This window comes from Anser brachyrhynchus (genome assembly GCF_964034855.1).
Source record: "Anser brachyrhynchus genome assembly, chromosome: W".
NCBI lineage: Eukaryota > Metazoa > Chordata > Aves > Anseriformes > Anatidae > Anser > Anser brachyrhynchus.
In genome coordinates, this window is record NC_137704.1 from 7117571 (window position 1) to 7136662 (window position 19092).

Here is a 19092-nt window from a genome sequence, read left to right on the forward strand (position 1 = left end):
TAATTTGTGTTACTCTTGCTTCCTTAATTTCTGTTAATCGCGCCTTCATAATTTGTGTTAAACCTGCTTTCTTAATTTGTGTTAATCGAGCTCTTTTATGTTAATAAAGAAGGGGGAGATGTGGGAGCATGGCCATGGGGGTCCACAAGTCCCATGGTTGGTGATTACATCCAACTCTTGAAGATGAGGCCATCAGGAAAGTAAAGAGTTGAGAGGGAACAAAGAAGGGTGATTCAGGAGACACCTTAAACAGGGACATGAAGAACAGGAACAGGGACAGGCTAACAGAACAGGGACAAAAACAAAGAAGGAATGAATAGGGACAGGCTAACAGAACAGGGACAAACAAAAAGAGCTTATGGGAGGGTCACGCTGGCTTACGCAGGACCCCCAAACAAGGACTCCAGGAGTTGGAGGGGCAGCCAGAGCCCCCCGGCTGGGCAGCACTCAGTGCCTGCCTCTCCCAGGGATGGTTTTACAAAGATTGTTAAAGACAGACTTAGTATGCCTGGCAGTTTTTCTCTGTGTTTTAGTTTGTGTTGATCCTGCCTTCTTAATTTGTGTTAATCGCGCTTTCTTATGTTAATAAAGAAGAAGGAGATGTGGGAGTGTGGCAATGGGGGTCGACAAGCCCCATGGTTGGTGATAACATGCAACTCTTAAAGATGAGGCCATGAGGAAAGTAAAGCCTTGAGAGGGAACAAAGAAGGGTGATTCAGGAGACACCTTAAACAGGGACATGAAGAACAGGAACAGGGACAGGCTAACGGAGCAGGGAGAAACAAAAAACAGCATATGGGAGGGTCCCACTGGCATAGGCAGGACCCACAAACAAGGACTCCAGGAGTTGGAGGGGCAGCCAGAGCCCCCCAGCTGGGCAGCACTCAGTGCCTGCCTCTCCCAGGGATGGGGTTACAAAGTTTGTTAAAGAAGGAATTAGTATGCCTGGCGGTTTTTCTCTGTATTTTAGTTTGTGTTAATAGTGCTTTCTTAATTTGTGTTACTCTTGCTTTCTTAATTTCTGTTAATCGCGCCTTCTTAATTTGTGATAAACCTGCTTTCTTACTTTGTGTTAATCGAGCTCTTTTAGGTTAATAAAGAAGGGGGAGATGTGGGAGCCTGGCCATGGGGGTCGACAAGTCCCATGGTTGGTGATAACATCGGTCTCTTAAGGATGAGACCATCAGGAATTTAAAGAGTTGAGAGGGAACAAAGAAGGGTGATTCAGGTGACACCTTCTTGTCTGGGGTGGCTAGTTCTCCAGCCATTAATGCATGGAAGTGGCTGGGTGTTTGCTGTTGCCGGGCAAAGTTGTTGACCAATGACTAGTTAGTGGAAAGGTACTGCTGTGAGGCGGAAGTTACAGGAAGGGAGCCTTTCCTGAATAAGGGATAGAATGAAGTTGTGCCCTCACTCTGAGAGATGAAGTTATGCCCTCAGTAAGAGAGAGTTCAAGTTATGCCATCAATAAAGAGGTAGCAGTTACAGATCCTGAAAGAACCCCGTTGTCCGTGCGGTCTTTACGCCACAAATCGCCCCCCAACAGGGACAAGAAAACGAACAGGGACGAGAAGAAAACAAACAGGGACATGAAGAACAGGAACAGGGACAGGCTAACAGAACAGGGACAAAAACAAAAAAGGAATGAATATGGAAAGGCAAACGGAACAGGAAAAAGAAAAAAAAAGGAATGAATAGGTACAGGCTAACAGAACAGGGACGAACAAAAAGAGCTTATGGGAGGGTCACGCTGGCTTACGCAGGACCCACAAACAAGGACTCCAGGAGGTGGAGGGGCAGCCAGAGCCCCCCGGCTGGGCAGCACTCAGTGCCTGCCTCTCCCAGGGATGGGGTTGCAAAGTTTGTTAAAGATAGTCTTAGTATGCCTGGCAGTTTTTCTCTGTGTTTTAGTTTGTGTTGATCCTGCCTTCTTAATTTGTGTTACTCTTGCTTTCTTAATTTCTGTTAATCGCGCCTTCATAATTTGTGTTAAACCTGCTTTCTTAATTTGTGTTAATCGAACTCTTTTATGTTAATAAAGAAGGGGGAGTTGTGGGAGCACGGCCATGGGGGTCGACAAGTCCCATGGTTGGTGATAACATCCGACTCTTAAAGATGAGACCATCAGGAAAGTAAAGTCTTGAGAGGGAACAAAGAAGGGTGATTCAGGAGACACCTTAAGCAGGGACATGAAGAACAGGAACAGGGACAGGCTAACAGAGCAGGGAGAAACAAAAAACAGCATATGGGAGGGTCCCACTAGCGTATGCTGGACCCACAAACAAGGACTCCAGGAGTTGGAGGGGCAGCCAGAGCCCCCCGGCTGGGCAGCACTCAGTGCCTGCCTCTCCCTGGGATGGTTTTACAAAGTTTGTTAAAGATGGAATTAGTATGCCTGGCAGTTTTTCTCTGTGTTTTAGTTTGTGTTGATCCTGCCTTCTAAATTTGTGTTAATTGCGCTTTCTTATGTTAATAAAGAAGGGGGAGATGTGGGAGTGTGGCCATGGGCGTCGACAAGCCCCATGGTTGGTGATCACATCCGACTCTTAAAGATGAGACCATGAGGAAAGTAAAGCCTTGAGAGGGAACAAAGAAGGGTGATTCAGGAGACACCTTAAGCAGGGACATGAAGAACAGGAACAGGGACAGGCTAACAGAGCAGGGTGAAACAAAAAACAAAATATGGGAGGGTACCACTGGCATAGGCAGGACCCACAAACAAGGACTCCAGGAGTTGGAGGGGCAGCCAGAGCCCCCCAGCTGGGCAGCACTCCGTGCCTGCCTCTCCCAGGGATGGTTTTACAAAGGTTGTTAAAGATAGAATTAGTATGCCTGGCAGTTTTTCTCTGTGTTTTTGTTTGTGTTGATCCTGCCTTCTAAATTTGTGTTAATTGCGCTTTCTTATGTTAATAAAGAAAGGGAAGATGTGGGAGTGTGGCCATGGGGGTGGACAAGCTCCATGGTTGGTGATCACATAGGACTCTTAAGGATGAGACCATCAGGAAAGGAAAGCCTTGAGAGGGAACAAAGAAGGGTGATTCAGGAGACACCTTAACCAGGGACATGAAGAACAGGAACAGGGATAGTCTAACAGAACAGGGAGGAAAACAAAAAAGGAATGAATAGGGACAGGCTATCAGAACAGGGACAAACAAAAAACAGCGTATGGGAGGGTCTCGCTGGCATAGGCAGGACCCACAAACAAGGACTCCAGGAGTTGGAGGGGCAGCCAGAGCCCCCCAGCTGGGCAGCACTCAGTGCCTGCCTCTCCCAGGGATGGGGTTACAAAGTTTGTTAAAGATGGAATTAGTATGCCTGGCAGTTTTTCTCTGTGTTTTAGTTTGTGTTAATAGTGCTTTCTTAATTTGTGTTACTCTTGCTTCCTTAATTTCTGTTAATCGCGCCTTCATAATTTGTGTTAAACCTGCTTTCTTAATTTGTGTTAATCGAGCTCTTTTATGTTAATAAAGAAGGGGGAGATGTGGGAGCATGGCCATGGGGGTCCACAAGTCCCATGGTTGGTGATAACATCCGACTCTTAAAGATGAGGCCATCAGGAAAGTAAAGAGTTGAGAGGGAACAAAGAAGGGTGATTCAGGAGACACCTTAAACAGGGACATGAAGAACAGGAACAGGGACAGGCTAACAGAACAGGGACAAAAACAAAGAAGGAATGAATAGGGACAGGCTAACAGAACAGGGACAAACAAAAAGAGCTTATGGGAGGGTCACGCTGGCTTACGCAGGACCCCCAAACAAGGACTCCAGGAGTTGGAGGGGCAGCCAGAGCCCCCCGGCTGGGCAGCACTCAGTGCCTGCCTCTCCCAGGGATGGTTTTACAAAGATTGTTAAAGACAGACTTAGTATGCCTGGCAGTTTTTCTCTGTGTTTTAGTTTGTGTTGATCCTGCCTTCTTAATTTGTGTTAATTGCGCTTTCTTATGTTAATAAAGAAGGGGGAGATGTGGGAGCCTGGCCATGGGGGTCGACAAGTCCCATGGTTGGTGATAACATCGGACTCTTAAAGATGAGGCCATCAGGAAAGTAAAGCCTTGAGAGGGAACAAAGAAGGGTGATTCAGGAGACACCTTAAACAGGGACATTAAGAACAGGAACAGGGGCAGGCTAACAGAGCAGGGAGAAACAAAAAACAGCATATGGGAGGGTCCCGCTGGCATATGCTGGACCCACAAACAAGGACTCCAGGAGTTGGAGGGGCAGCCAGAGCCCCCCGGCTGGGCAGCACTCAGTGCCTGCCTCTCCCAGGGATGGTTTTACAAAGATTGTTAAAGATAGACTTAGTATGCCTGGCAGTTTTTCTCTGTGTTTTAGTTTGTGTTGATCCTGCCTTCTTAATTTGTGTTAATTGCGCTTTCTTATGTTAATAAAGAAGGGGAAGATGTGGGAGTGTGGCAATGGGGGTCGACAAGCCCCATGGTTGGTGATAACATCCAACTCTTAAGGATGAGACCATCAGGAATTTAAAGAGTTGAGAGGGAACAAAGAAGGGTGATTCAGGTGACACCTTCTTGTCTGGGGTGGCTAGTTCTCCAGCCATTAATGCATGGAAGTGGCTGGGTGTTTGCTGTTGCCGGGCAAAGTTGTTGACCAATGACTAGTTAGTGGAAAGGTACTGCTGTGAGGCGGAAGTTATAGGAAGGGAGCCTTTCCTGAATAAGGGATAGAATGAAGTTGTGCCCTCACTCTGAGAGATGAAGTTATGCCCTCAGTAAGAGAGAGTTCAAGTTATGTCATCAGTAAAGAGGTAGCAGTTACAGATCCTGAAAGAACCCCGTTGTCCGTGCGGTCTTTACGCCACAAATCGCCCCCCAACAGGGACAAGAAAACGAACAGGGACGAGAAGAAAACAAACAGGGACATGAAGAACAGGAACAGGGACAGGCTAACAGAACAGGGACAAAAACAAAAAAGGAATGAATAGGGACAGGCAAACGGAACAGGAAAAAGAAAAAAAAAGGAATGAATAGGTACAGGCTAACAGAACAGGGACGAACAAAAAGAGCTTATGGGAGGGTCACGCTGGCTTACGCAGGACCCACAAACAAGGACTCCAGGAGGTGGAGGGGCAGCCAGAGCTCCCCGGCTGGGCAGCACTCAGTGCCTGCCTCTCCCAGGGATGGGGTTGCAAAGTTTGTTAAAGATAGTCTTAGTATGCCTGGCAGTTTTTCTTTGTATTTTAGTTTGTGTTGATCCTGCCTTATTAATTTGTGTTACTCTTGCTTTCTTAATTTCTGTTAATCGCGCCTTCATAATTTGTGTTAAACCTGCTTTCTTAATTTGTGTTAATCGAACTCTTTTATGTTAATAAAGAAGGGGGAGTTGTGGGAGCACGGCCATGGGGGTCGACAAGTCCCATGGTTGGTGATAACATCCGACTCTTAAAGATGAGACCATCAGGAAAGTAAAGTCTTGAGAGGGAACAAAGAAGGGTGATTCAGGAGACACCTTAAGCAGGGACATGAAGAACAGGAACAGGGGCAGGCTAACAGAGCAGGGAGAAACAAAAAACAGCATATGGGAGGGTCCCACTGGCGTATGCTGGACCCACAAACAAGGACTCCAGGAGTTGGAGGGGCAGCCAGAGCCCCCCGGCTGGGCAGCACTCAGTGCCTGCCTCTCCCAGGGATGGTTTTACAAAGATTGTTAAAGATAGACTTAGTATGCCTGGCAGTTTTTCTCTGTGTTTTAGTTTGTGTGGATCCTGCCTTCTTAATTTGTGTTAATCGCGCTTTCTTATGTTAATAAAGAAGGGGGAGATGTGGGAGTGTGGCCATGGGGGTCGACAAGCCCCATGGTTGGTGGTAACATCAGACTCTTAATGATGAGACCATCAGGAAAGTAAAGAGTTGAGAGAGAACAAAGAAGGGTGATTCAGGAGACACCTTAAAAAGGGACATGAAGAACAGGAACAGGGACAGGCTAACAGAGCAGGGAGAAACACAAAACAGCATATGGGAGGGTCCCACTGGCATATGCTGGACCCAAAAACAAGGACTCCAGGAGTTGGAGGGGCAGCCAGAGCCCCCCGGCTGGGCAGCACTCAGTGCCTGCCTCTCCCAGGGATGGGGTTACAAAGTTTGTTAAAGATGGAATTAGTATGCCTGGCAGTTTTTCTCTGTATTTTAGTTTGTGTTAATAGTGCTTTCTTAATTTGTGTTACTCCTCCTTTCTTAATTTGTGTTAATCGCGCCTTCTTAATTTGTGTTAAACCTGCTTTCTTAATTTGTGTTAATCAAGCTCTTTTATGTTAATAAAGAAGGGGGAGATGTGGGAGCATGACCATGGGGGTGGACAAGTCCCATGGTTGGTGATAACATCCGACTATTAAAGTACAGACATTCAGGAAAGTAAAGAGTTGAAAGGGAACAAAGAAGGGTGATTCAGGAGACACCTTAAACAGGGACATGAAGAACAGGAACAGGGATAGTCTAACAGAACAGGGACGAAAACAAAAAAAGGAATGAATAGGGACAGGCTATCAGAACAGGGACAAACAAAAAACAGCGGATGGGAGGGTCTCGCTGGCATAGGCAGGACCCCCAAACAAGGACTCCAGGAGTTGGAGGGGCAGCCAGAGCCCCCCGGCTGGGCAGCACTCAGTGCCTGCCTCTCCCAGGGACGGTTTTACAAAGATTGTTAAAGATAGACTTAGTATGCCTGGCAGTTTTTCTCTGTGTTTTAGTTTGTGTTGATCCTGCCTTCTTAATTTGTGTTAATTGCGCTTTCTTATGTTAATAAAGAAGGGGAAGATGTGGGAGTGTGGCCATGGGGGTCGACAAGCCCCATGGTTGGTGATAACATCGGACTCTTAAGGATGAGACCATCAGGAATTTAAAGAGTTGAGAGGGAACAAAGAAGGGTGATTCAGGTGACACCTTGTTGTCTGGGGTGGCTTGTTCTCCAGCCATTAAAGCATGGAAGTTGCTGGGTGTTTGCTGTTGCCGGGCAAAGTTGTTGACCAATGACTAGTTAGTGGAAAGGTACTGCTGTGAGGCGGAAGTTATAGGAAGGGAGCCTTTCCTGAATAAGGGATAGAATGAAGTTGTACCCTCACTCTGAGAGATGAAGTTATGCCTTCAGTAAGAGAGAGTTCAAGTTATGCCATCAATAAAGAGGTAGCAGTTACAGATCCTGAAAGAACCCCGTTGTCCGTGCGGTCTTTACGCCACAAATCGCCCCCCAAAAGGGACATGAAAACGAACAGGGACAAGAAGAAAACAAACAGGGACATGAAGAACAGGAACAGGGACAGGCTAACAGCACAGGGACAAAAACAAAAAAGGAATGAATAGGGACAGGCTAACAGAACAGGGACGAACAAAAAGAGCTTATGGGAGGGTCACGCTGGCTTACGCAGGACCCACAAACAAGGACTCCAGGAGTTGGAGGGGCAGCCAGAGCCCCCCGGCTGGGCAGCACTCAGTGCCTGCCACTCCCAGGGATGGGGTTGCAAAGTTTGTTAAAGATGGAATTAGTATGCCTGGCAGCTTTTCTCTGTGTTTTAGTTTGTGTTGATCCTGCCTTCTTAATTTGTGTTAATCGAGCTCTTTTATGTTAATAAAGAAGGGGGAGATGTGGGAGCATGGCCATGGGGGTCGGCAAGTCCCATGGTTGGTGATAACATCCAACTCTTAAAGATGAGGCCATCAGGAAAGTAAAGAGTTGAGAGGGAACAAAGAAGGGTGATTCAGGAGACACCTTAAACAGGGACATGAAGAACAGGAACAGGGATAGTCTAAGAGAACAGGGAGGAAAACAAAAAAGGAATTAATAGGGACAGGCTATCAGAACAGGGAGAAACAAAAAACAGCGTATGGGAGGGTCTCGCTGGCATAGGCAGGACCCCCAAACAAGGACTCCAGGAGTTGGAGGGGCAGCCAGAGCCCCCCAGCTGGGCAGCACTCAGTGCCTGCCTCTCCCAGGGATGGGGTTACAAAGTTTGTTAAAGATGGAATTAGTATGCGTGGCAGTTTTTCTCTGTGTTTTAGTTTGTGTTAATAGTGCTTTCTTACTTTGTGTTACTCTTGCTTTCTTAATTTCTGTTAATCGCGCCTTCTTAATTTGTGTTAAACCTGCTTTCTTAATTTGTGTTAATCGCACTTTCTTAAGTTAATAAAGAAGGGGGAGATGTGGGAGTGTGGCCATGGGGGTCGACAAGCCCCATGGTTGGTGATCACATCCGACTCTTAATGATGAGACCATCAGGAAAGTAAAGCCTTGAGAGGGAACAAAGAAGGGTGATTCAGGAGACACCTTAAACAGGGACATGAAGAACAGGAACAGGGATAGTCTAACAGAACAGGGACAAAAACAAAAAAGTAATGAATAGGGACAGGCTATTAGAACAGGGACAAACAAAAAACAGCGTATGGGAGGGTCTCGCTGGCATAGGCAGGACCCACAAACAAGGACTCCAGGAGTTGGAGGGGCAGCCAGAGCCCCCCAGCTGGGCAGCACTCAGTGCCTGCCTCTCCCAGGGACGGGGTTACAAAGTTTGTTAAAGATGGAATTAGTATGCCTGGCAGTTTTTCTCTGTGTTTTAGTTTGTGTTGATCCTGCCTTCTTAATTTGTGTTAATCGCGCTTTCTTATGTTAATAAAGAAGGGGAAGATGTGGGAGTGTGGCCATGGGGGTCGACAAGCCCCATGGTTGGTGGTAACATCAGACTCTTAATGATGAGACCATCAGGAAAGTAAAGAGTTGAGAGGGAACAAAGAAGGGTGATTCAGGAGACACCTTAAACAGGGACATGAAGAACAGGAACAGGGATAGTCTAACAGAACAGGGACAAAAACAAAAAAGTAATGAATAGGGACAGGCTATCAGAACAGGGACAAACAAAAAACAGCGTATGGGAGGGTCTCGCTGGCATAGGCAGGACCCACAAAGAAGGACTCCAGGAGTTGGAGGGGCAGCCAGAGCCCCCCGGCTGGGCAGCACTCAGTGCCTGCCTCTCCCAGGGACGGTTTTACAAAGATTGTTAAAGATAGACTTACTATGCCTGGCAGTTTTTCTCTGTGTTTTAGTTTGTGTTGATCCTGCCTTCTTAATACGTGTTAATCGCGCTTTCTTAAGTTAATGAAGAAGGGGAAGATGTGGGAGTGTGGCCATGGGGGTCGACAAGCCCCATGGTTGGTGATAACATCAGACTCTTAATGATGAGACCATCAGGAAAGTAAAGAGTTGAGAGGGAACAAAGAAGGGTGATTCAGGAGACACCATAAACAGGGACATGAAGAACAGGAACAGGGATAGTCTAACAGAACAGGGACAAAAACAAAAAAGGAATGAATAGGGACAGGCTATCAGAACAGGGACAAACAAAAAACAGCGTATGGGAGGGTCTCGCTGGCATAGGCAGGACCCCCAAACAAGGACTCCAGGAGTTGGAGGGGCAGCCAGAGCTCCCCGGCTGGGCAGCACTCAGTGCCTGCCTCTCCCAGGGACGGGGTTACAAAGTTTGTTAAAGATGGAATTAGTATGCCTGGCAGTTTTTCTCTGTGTTTTAGTTTGTGTTGATCCTGCCTTCTTAATTTGTGTTAATCGCGCTTTCTTATGTTAATAAAGAAGGGGAAGATGTGGGAGTGTGGCCATGGGGGTCGACAAGCCCCATGGTTGGTGGTAACATCAGACTCTTAATGATGAGACCATCAGGAAAGTAAAGAGTTGAGAGAGAACAAAGAAGGGTGATTCAGGAGACACCTTAAAAAGGGACATGAAGAACAGGAACAGGGACAGGCTAACAGAGCAGGGAGAAACACAAAACAGCATATGGGAGGGTCCCACTGGCATATGCTGGACCCAAAAACAAGGACTCCAGGAGTTGGAGGGGCAGCCAGAGCCCCCCGGCTGGGCAGCACTCAGTGCCTGCCTCTCCCAGGGATGGGGTTACAAAGTTTGTTAAAGATGGAATTAGTATGCCTGGCAGTTTTTCTCTGTATTTTAGTTTGTGTTAATAGTGCTTTCTTAATTTGTGTTACTCTTGCTTTCTTAATTTCTGTTAATCGCGCCTTCTTAATTTGTGTTAAACCTGCTTTCTTAATTTGTGTTAATCGAGCTCTTTTAGGTTAATAAAGAAGGGGGAGATGTGGGAGCCTGGCCATGGGGGTCGACAAGTCCCATGGTTGGTGATAACATCGGACTCTTAAAGATGAGGCCATGAGGAAAGTAAAGCCTTGAGAGGGAACAAAGAAGGGTGATTCAGGAGACACCTTAAACAGGGACATGAAGAACAGGAACAGGGATAGTCTAACAGAACAGGGACAAAAACAAAAAAGGAATGAATAGGGACAGGCTATCAGAACAGGGACAAACAAAAAACAGCGTATGGGAGGGTCTCGCTGGCATAGGCAGGACCCCCAAACAAGGACTCCAGGAGTTGGAGGGGCAGCCAGAGCCCCCCGGCTGGGCAGCACTCAGTGCCTGCCTCTCCCAGGGATGGGGTTACAAAGTTTGTAAAAGATGGAATTAGTATGCCTGGCAGTTTTTCTCTGTGTTTTAGTTTGTGTTGATCATGCCTTCTTAATTTGTGTTAATCGCGCTTTCTTAAGTTAATGAAGAAGGGGAAGATGTGGGAGTGTTGCCATGGGGGTCGGCAATCCCCATGGTTGGTGATAACATCCGACTCTTAAGGATGAGACCATCAGGAATTTAAAGAGCTGAGAGGGAACAAAGAAGGGTGATTCAGGTGACACCTTCTTGTCTGGGGTGGCTAGTTCTCCAGCCATTAATGCATGGAAGTGGCTGGGTGTTTGCTGTTGCCGGGCAAAGTTGTTGACCAATGACTAGTTACTGGAAAGGTACTGCTGTGAGGCGGAAATTATAGGAAGGGAGCCTTTCCTGAATAAGGGATAGAATGAAGTTGTGCCCTCACTCTGAGAGATGAAGTTATGCCCTCAGTAAGAGAGAGTTCAAGTTATGTCATCAATAAAGAGGTAGCAGTTACAGATCCTGAAAGAACCCCGTTGTCCGTGCGGTCTTTACGCCACAAATCGCCCCCCAACAGGGACATGAAAACGAACAGGGACGAGAAGAAAACAAACAGGGACATGAAGAACATGAACAGGGACAGGCTAACAGAACAGGGACAAAAACAAAAAAGGAATGAATAGGGACAGGCAAACGGAACAGGGAAAAAAAAAAAAAAGGAATGAATAGGTACAGGCTAACAGAATAGGGACGAACAAAAAGAGCTTATGGGAGGGTCACGCTGGCTTACGCAGGACCCACAAACAAGGACTCCAGGAGTTGGAGGGGCAGCCAGAGCCCCCCGGCTGGGCAGCACTCAGTGCCTGCCTCTCCCAGGGATGGTTTTACAAAGTTTGTTAAAGATAGTCTTAGTATGCCTGGCAGTTTTTCTCTGTGTTTTAGTTTGTGTTGATCCTGCCTTCTTAATTTGTGTTAATTGCGCTTTCTTATGTTAATAAAGAAGGAGGAGATGTGGGAGTGTGGCCATGGGGGTCGACAAGCCCCATGGTTGGTGATCACATCCGACTCTTAAAGATGAGACCATCAGGAAAGGAAAGCCTTGAGAGGGAACAAAGAAGGGTGATTCAGGAGACACCTTAAGCAGGGACATGAAGAACAGGAACAGGGAGAGGCTAACAGAACAGGGACAAAACAAAAAAGGAATGAATAGGGACATGCTATCAGAACAGCGACAAACAAAAAACAGCGTATGGGAGGGTCTCGCTGGCATAGGCAGGACCCACAAACAAGGACTCCAGGAGTTGGAGGGGCAGCCAGAGCCCCCCGGCTGGGCAGCACTCAGTGCCTGCCTCTCCCAGGGACGGTTTTACAAAGATTGTTAAAGATAGACTTAGTATGCCTGGCAGCTTTTCTCTGTGTTTTAGTTTGTGTTGATCCTGCCTTCTTAATTTGTGTTAATCGCGCTTTCTTATGTTAATAAAGAAGGGGGAGATGTGGGAGTGTGGCCATGGGGGTCGACAAGCCCCATGGTTGGTGATAACATAGGACTCTTAAGGATGAGACCATCAGGAATTTAAAGAGTTGAGAGGGAACAAAGAAGGGTGATTCAGGTGACACCTTCTTGTCTGGGGTGGCTAGTTCTCCAGCCATTAATGCATGGAAGTGGCTGGGTGTTTGCTGTTGCCGGGCAAAGTTGTTGAACAATGGCTAGTTAGTGGAAAGGTACTGCTGTGAGGCGGAAGTTATAGGAAGGGAGCCTTTCCTGAATAAGGGATAGAATGAAGTTGTGCCCTCACTCTGAGAGATGAAGTTATGCCTTCAGTAAGAGAGAGTTCAAGTTATGTCATCAATAAAGAGGTAGCAGTTACAGATCCTGAAAGAACCCCGTTGTCCGTGCAGTCTTTACGCCACAAATCGCCCCCCAAAAGGGACATGAAAACGAACAGGGACGAGAAGAAAACAAACAGGGAAATGAAGAACAGGAACAGGGACAGGCTAACAGAACAGGGACAAAAAAAAAAAAGGAATGAATAGGGACAGGCAAACGGAACATGGACAAAAACAGAAAAGGAATGATCAGGTGCAGGCTAACAGAACAGGGATGACCAAAAAGAGCATATGGGAGGGTCACGATGGTTTACGCAGGACCCCCAAACAAGGACTCCAGGAGTTGGAGGGGCAGCCAGAGCCCCCCGGCAGGGCAGCACTCAGTGCCTGCCTCTCCCAGGGATGGGGTTACAAAGTTTGTTAAAGATGGAATTAGTATGCCTGGCAGTTTTTGTCTGTATTTTAGTTTGTGTTAATAGTGCTTTCTTATTTTGTGTTACTCTTGCTTTCTTAATTTCTGTTAATCCAGCCTTCTTAATTTGTTTTAAACCTGCTTTCTTAATTTGTGTTAATTGCGCTTTCTTATGTTAATAAAGAAGGGGAAGATGTGGGAGTGTTGCCATGGGGGTCGACAAGCCCCATGGTTGGTGATAACATCAGACTCTTAATGATGAGACCATCAGGAAAGTAAAGCCTTGAGAGGGAACAAAGAAGGGTGATTCAGGAGACAACTTAAACAGGGACATGAAGAACAGGAACAGGGATAGTCTAACAGAACAGGGACGAAAACAAAAAAGGAATGAATAGGGACAGGCTATCAGAACAGGGACAAACAAAAAACAGCGTATGGGAGGGTCTCGCTGGCATAGGCAGGACCCCCAAACAAGGACTCCAGGAGTTGGAGGGGCAGCCAGAGCCCCCCGGCTGGGCAGCACTCAGTGCCTGCCTCTCCCAGGGATGGGTTTACAAAGGTTGTTAAAGATAGACTTAGTATGCCTGGCAGTTTTTCTCTGTGTTTTAGTTTGTGTTGATCCTGCCTTCTTAATTTGTGTTAATCGCGCTTTCTTATGTTAATAAAGAAGGGGAAGATGTGGGAGTGTGGCCATGGGGGTCGACAAGATCCATGGTTGGTGGTAACATCAGACTCTTAATGATGAGACCATCAGGAAAGTAAAGCCTTGAGACGGAACAAAGAAGGGTGATTCAGGAGACACCTTAAAAAGGGACATGAAGAACAGTAACAGGGACAGGCTAACAGAGCAGGGAGAAACAAAAAACAGCATATGGGAGGGTCCCACTGGCATATGCTGGACCCAAAAACAAGGACTCCAGGAGTTGGAGGGGCAGCCAGAGCCCCCCAGCTGGGCAGCACTCAGTGCCTGCCTCTCCCAGGGATGGGGTTACAAAGTTTGTTAAAGATGGAATTAGTATGCCTGGCAGTTTTTCTCTGTATTTTAGTTTGTGTTAATAGTGCTTTCTTAATTTGTGTTACTCTTGCTTTCTTAATTTCTGTTAATCGCGCCTTCATAATTTGTGTTAAACCTGCTTTCTTAATTTGTGTTAATCGAGCTCTTTTATGTTAATAAAGAAGGGGGAGTTGTGGGAGCATGGCCATGGGGGTCAACAAGTCCCATGGTTGGTGATAACATCTGACTCTTAAAGATGAGGGCATCAGGAAAGTAAAGCCTTGAGAGGGAACAAAGAAGGGTGATTCAGGAGACACCTTAAACAGGGACATGAAGAACAGGAACAGGGACAGGCTAACAGAGCAGGGAGAAACAAAAAACAGCATATGGGAGGGTCCCACTGGCGTATGCTGGACCCACAAACAAGGACTCCAGGAGTTGGAGGGGCAGCCAGAGCCCCCCGGCTGGGCAGCACTCAGTGCCTGCCTCTCCCAGGGATGGTTTTACAAAGATTGTTAAAGATAGTCTTAGTATGCCTGGCAGTTTTTCTCGGTGTTTTAGTTTGTGTTGATCCTGCCTTCTTAATTTGTGTTAATCGCGCTTTCTTATGTTAATAAAGAAGGGGAAGATGTGGGAGTGTGGCCATGGGGGTCGACAAGCCCCATGGTTGGTGATAACATCCGACTATTAAAGTAGAGACCATCAGGAAAGTAAATAGTTGAGAGGGAACAAAGAAGGGTGATTCAGGAGACACCATAAACAGGGACATGAAGAACAGGAACAGGGATAGTCTAACAGAACAGGGACAAAAACAAAAAAGGAATGAATAGGGACAGGCTATCAGAACAGGGACAAACAAAAAAAAGCGTATGGGAGGGTCTCGCTGGCATAGGCAGGACCCACAAACAAGGACTCCAGGAGTTGGAGGGGCAGCCAGAGCTCCCCGGCTGGGCAGCACTCAGTGCCTGCCTCTCCCAGGGACGGTTTTACAAAGATTGTTAAAGATAGACTTAGTATGCCTGGCAGTTTTTCTCTGTGTTTTAGTTTGTGTTGATCCTGCCTTCTTAATTTGTGTTAATCGCGCTTTCTTATGTTAATAAAGAAGGGGAAGATGTGGGAGTGTGGCAATGGGGGTCGACAAGCCCCATGGTTGGTAATAACATAGGACTCTTAAGGATGAGACCATCAGGAATTTAAAGAGCTGGGAGGGAACAAAGAAGGGTGATTCAGGTGACACCTTGTTGTCTGGGGTGGCTTGTTCTCCAGCCATTAAAGCATGGAAGTTGCTGGGTGTTTGGTGTTGCCGGGCAAAGTTGTTGACCAATGACTAGTTAGTGGAAAGGTACTGCTGTGAGGCGGAAATTATAGGAAGGGAGCCTTTCCTGAATAAGGGATAGAATGAAGTTGTGCCCTCACTCTGAGAGATGAAGTTATGCCTTCAGTAAGAGAGAGTTCAAGATATGTCATCAATAAAGAGGTAGCAGTTACAGATCCTGAAAGAACCCCGTTGTCCGTGCGGTCTTTACGCCACAAATCGCCCCCCAACATGGACATGAAAACGAACAGGGACGAGAAGAAAACAAACAGGGGAATGAAGAACAGGAACAGAGACAGGCAAACAGAACAAGGACAAAAACAAAAAAGGAATGAATAGGGACAGGCAAACAGAACAGGGACGAACAAAAAGAGCTTATGGGAGGGTCACGCTGGCTTACGCAGGACCCCCAAACAAGGACTCCAGGAGTTGGAGGGGCAGCCAGAGCCCCCCAGCTAGGCAGCACTCAGTGCCTGCCTCTCCCAGGGATGGGGTTACAAAGTTTGTAAAAGATGGAATTAGTATGCCTGGCAGTTTTTCTCTGTGTTTTAGTTTGTGTTAATAGTGCTTTCTTAATTTGTGTTACTCTTGCTTTCATAATTTCTGTTAATCGCGCCTTCTTAATTTGTGTTAAACCTGCTTTCTTAATTTGTGTTAATCAAGCTCTTTTATGTTAATAAAGAAGGGGGAGATGTGGGAGCATGGCCATGGGGGTCGACAAATCCCATGGTTGGTGATAACATCCAACTCTTAAAGATGAGGCCATCAGGAAAGTAAAGAGTTGAGAGGGAACAAAGAAGGGTGATTCAGGAGACACCTTAAACAGGGACATGAAGAACAGGAACAGGGATAGTCTAACAGAACAGGGACAAAAACAGAAAAGGAATGAATACGTACAGGCTAACAGAACAGGGACGAACAAAAAGAGCTTATGGGAGGGTCACGCTGGCTTACGCAGGACCCACAAACAAGGACTCCAGGAGTTGGAGGGGCAGCCAGAGCCCCCCGGCTGGGCAGCACTCAGTGCCTGCCTCTCCCAGGGATGGGGTTACAAAGTTTGTTAAAGATGGAATTAGTATGCCTGGCAGTTTTTCTCTGTATTTTAGTTTGTGTTAATAGTGCTTTCTTAATTTGTGTTACTCCTCCTTTCTTAATTTCTGTTAATCGCGCCTTCTTAATTTGTGTTAAACCTGCTTTCTTAATTTGTGTTAATCAAGCTCTTTTATGTTAATAAAGAAGGGGGAGATGTGGGAGCATGACCATGGGGGTGGACAAGTCCCATGGTTGGTGATAACATCCGACTATTAAAGTAGAGACATTCAGGAAAGTAAAGAGTTGAAAGGGAACAAAGAAGGGTGATTCAGGAGACACCTTAAACAGGGACATGAAGAACAGGAACAGGGATAGTCTAACAGAACAGGGACGAAAACAAAAAAAGGAATGAATAGGGACAGGCTATCAGAACAGGGACAAACAAAAAACAGCGTATGGGAGGGTCTCGCTGGCATAGGCAGGACCCCCAAACAAGGACTCCAGGAGTTGGAGGGGCAGCCAGAGCCCCCCGGCTGGGCAGCACTCAGTGCCTGCCTCTCCCAGGGATGGGGTTGCAAAGTTTGTTAAAGATGGAATTAGTATGCCTGGCAGCTTTTCTCTGTGTTTTATTTTGTGTTGATCCTGCCTTCTTAATTTGTGTTAATCGAGCTCTTTTATGTTAATAAAGAAGGGGGAGCTGTGGGAGCATGGCCATGGGGGTCGGCAAGTCCCATGGTTGGTGATAACATCCAACTCCTAAAGATGAGGCCATCAGGAAAGTAAAGAGTTGAGAGGGAACAAAGAAGGGTGATTCAGGAGACACCTTAAGCAGGGACATGAAGAACAGGAACAGGGATAGTCTAAGAGAACAGGGAGGAAAACAAAAAAGGAATGAATAGGGACAGGCTATCAGAACAGGGACAAACAAAAAACAGCGTATGGGAGGGTCTCGCTGGCATAGGCAGGACCCCCAAACAAGGACTCCAGGAGTTGGAGGGGCAGCCAGAGCCCCCCAGCTGGGCAGCACTCAGTGCCTGCCTCTTCCAGGGATGGGGTTACAAAGTTTGTAAAAGATGGAATTAGTATGCCTGGCAGTTTTTCTCTGTGTTTTAGTTTGTGTTAATAGTGCTTTCTTAATTTGTGTTACTCTTGCTTTCTTAATGTCTGTTAATCGCGCCTTCTTAATTTGTGTTAAACCTGCTTTCTTAATTTGTGTTAATCGCGCTTTCTTAAGTTAATAAAGAAGGGGGAGATGTGGGAGTGTGGCCATGGGGGTCCACAAGCCCCATGGTTGGTGATAACATCAGACTCTTAATGATGAGACCATCAGGAAAGTAAAGCCTTGAGAGGGAACAAAGAAGGGTGATTCAGGAGACACCTTAAACAGGGACATGAAGAACAGGAACAGGAATAGTCTAACAGAACAGGGACAAAAACAAAAAAGTAATGAATAGGGACAGGCTATCAGAACAGGGACAAACAAAAAACAGCGTATGGGAGGGTCTCGCTGGCATAGGCAGGACCCACAAACAAGGACTCCAGGAGTTGGAGGGGCAGCCAGAGCCCCCCAGCTGGGCAGCACTCAGTGCCTGCCTCTCCCAGGGACGGGGTTACAAAGTTTGTTAAAGATGGAATTAGTATGCCTGGCAGTTTTTCTCTGTGTGTTAGTTTGTGTTGATCCTGCCTTCTTAATTTGTGTTAATCGTGCTTTCTTATGTTAATAAAGAAGGGGAAGATGTGGGAGTGTGGCCATGGGGGTCGACAAGCCCCATGGTTGGTGGTAACATCAGACTCTTAATGATGAGACCATCAGGAAAGTAAAGAGTTGAGAGAGAACAAAGAAGGGTGATTCAGGAGACACCTTAAAAAGGGACATGAAGAACAGGAACAGGGACAGGCTAACAGAGCAGGGAGAAACACAAAACAGCATATGGGAGGGTCCCACTGGCATATGCTGGACCCAAAAACAAGGACTCCAGGAGTTGGAGGGGCAGCCAGAGCCCCCCGGCTGGGCAGCACTCAGTGCCTGCCTCTCCCAGGGATGGGGTTACAAAGTTTGTTAAAGATGGACTTAGTATGCTTTGCAGTTTTTCTCTGTATTTTAGTTTGTGTTAATAGTGCTTTCTTAATTTGTGTTACTCCTCCTTTCTTAATTTGTGTTAATCGCGCCTTCTTAATTTGTGTTAAACCTGCTTTCTTAATTTGTGTTAATCAAGCTCTTTTATGTTAATAAAGAAGGGGGAGATGTGGGAGCATGACCATGGGGGTGGACAAGTCCCATGGTTGGTGATAACATCCGACTATTAAAGTAGAGACATTCAGGAAAGTAAAGAGTTGAAAGGGAACAAAGAAGGGTGATTCAGGAGACACCTTAAACAGGGACATGAAGAACAGGAACAGGGATAGTCTAACAGAACAGGGACGAAAACAAAAAAAGGAATGAATAGGGACAGGCTATCAGAACAGGGACAAACAAAAAACAGCGTATGGGAGGGTCTCGCTGGCATAGGCAGGACCCCCAAACAAGGACTCCAGGAGTTGGAGGGGCAGCCAGAGCCCCCCGGCTGGGAAGCACTCAGTGCCTGCCTCTCCCAGGGATGGTTTTACAAAGATTGTTAAAGATAGACTTAGTATGCCTGGCAGTTTTTCTCTGTGTTTTAGTTTGTGTTGATCCTGCCTTCTTAATATGTGTTAATCGCGCTTTCTTATGTTAATAAAGAAGGGGAAGATGTGGGAGTGTGGCCATGGGGGTCGACAAGCCCCATGGTTGGTGATAACATCGGACTCTTAAGGATGAGACCATCAGGAATTTAAAGAGTTGAGAGGGAACAAAGAAGGGTGATTCAGGTGACACCTTCTTGTCTGGGGTGGCTTGTTCTCCAGCCATTAAAGCATGGAAGTTGCTGGGTGTTTGCTGTTGCCGGGCAACGTTGTTGACCAATGACTAGTTAGTGGAAGGTACTGCTGTGAGGCGGAAGTTATAGGAAGGGAGCCTTTCCTGAATAAGGGATAGAATGAAGTTGTACCCTCACTCTGAGAGATGAAGTTATGCCTTCAGTAAGAG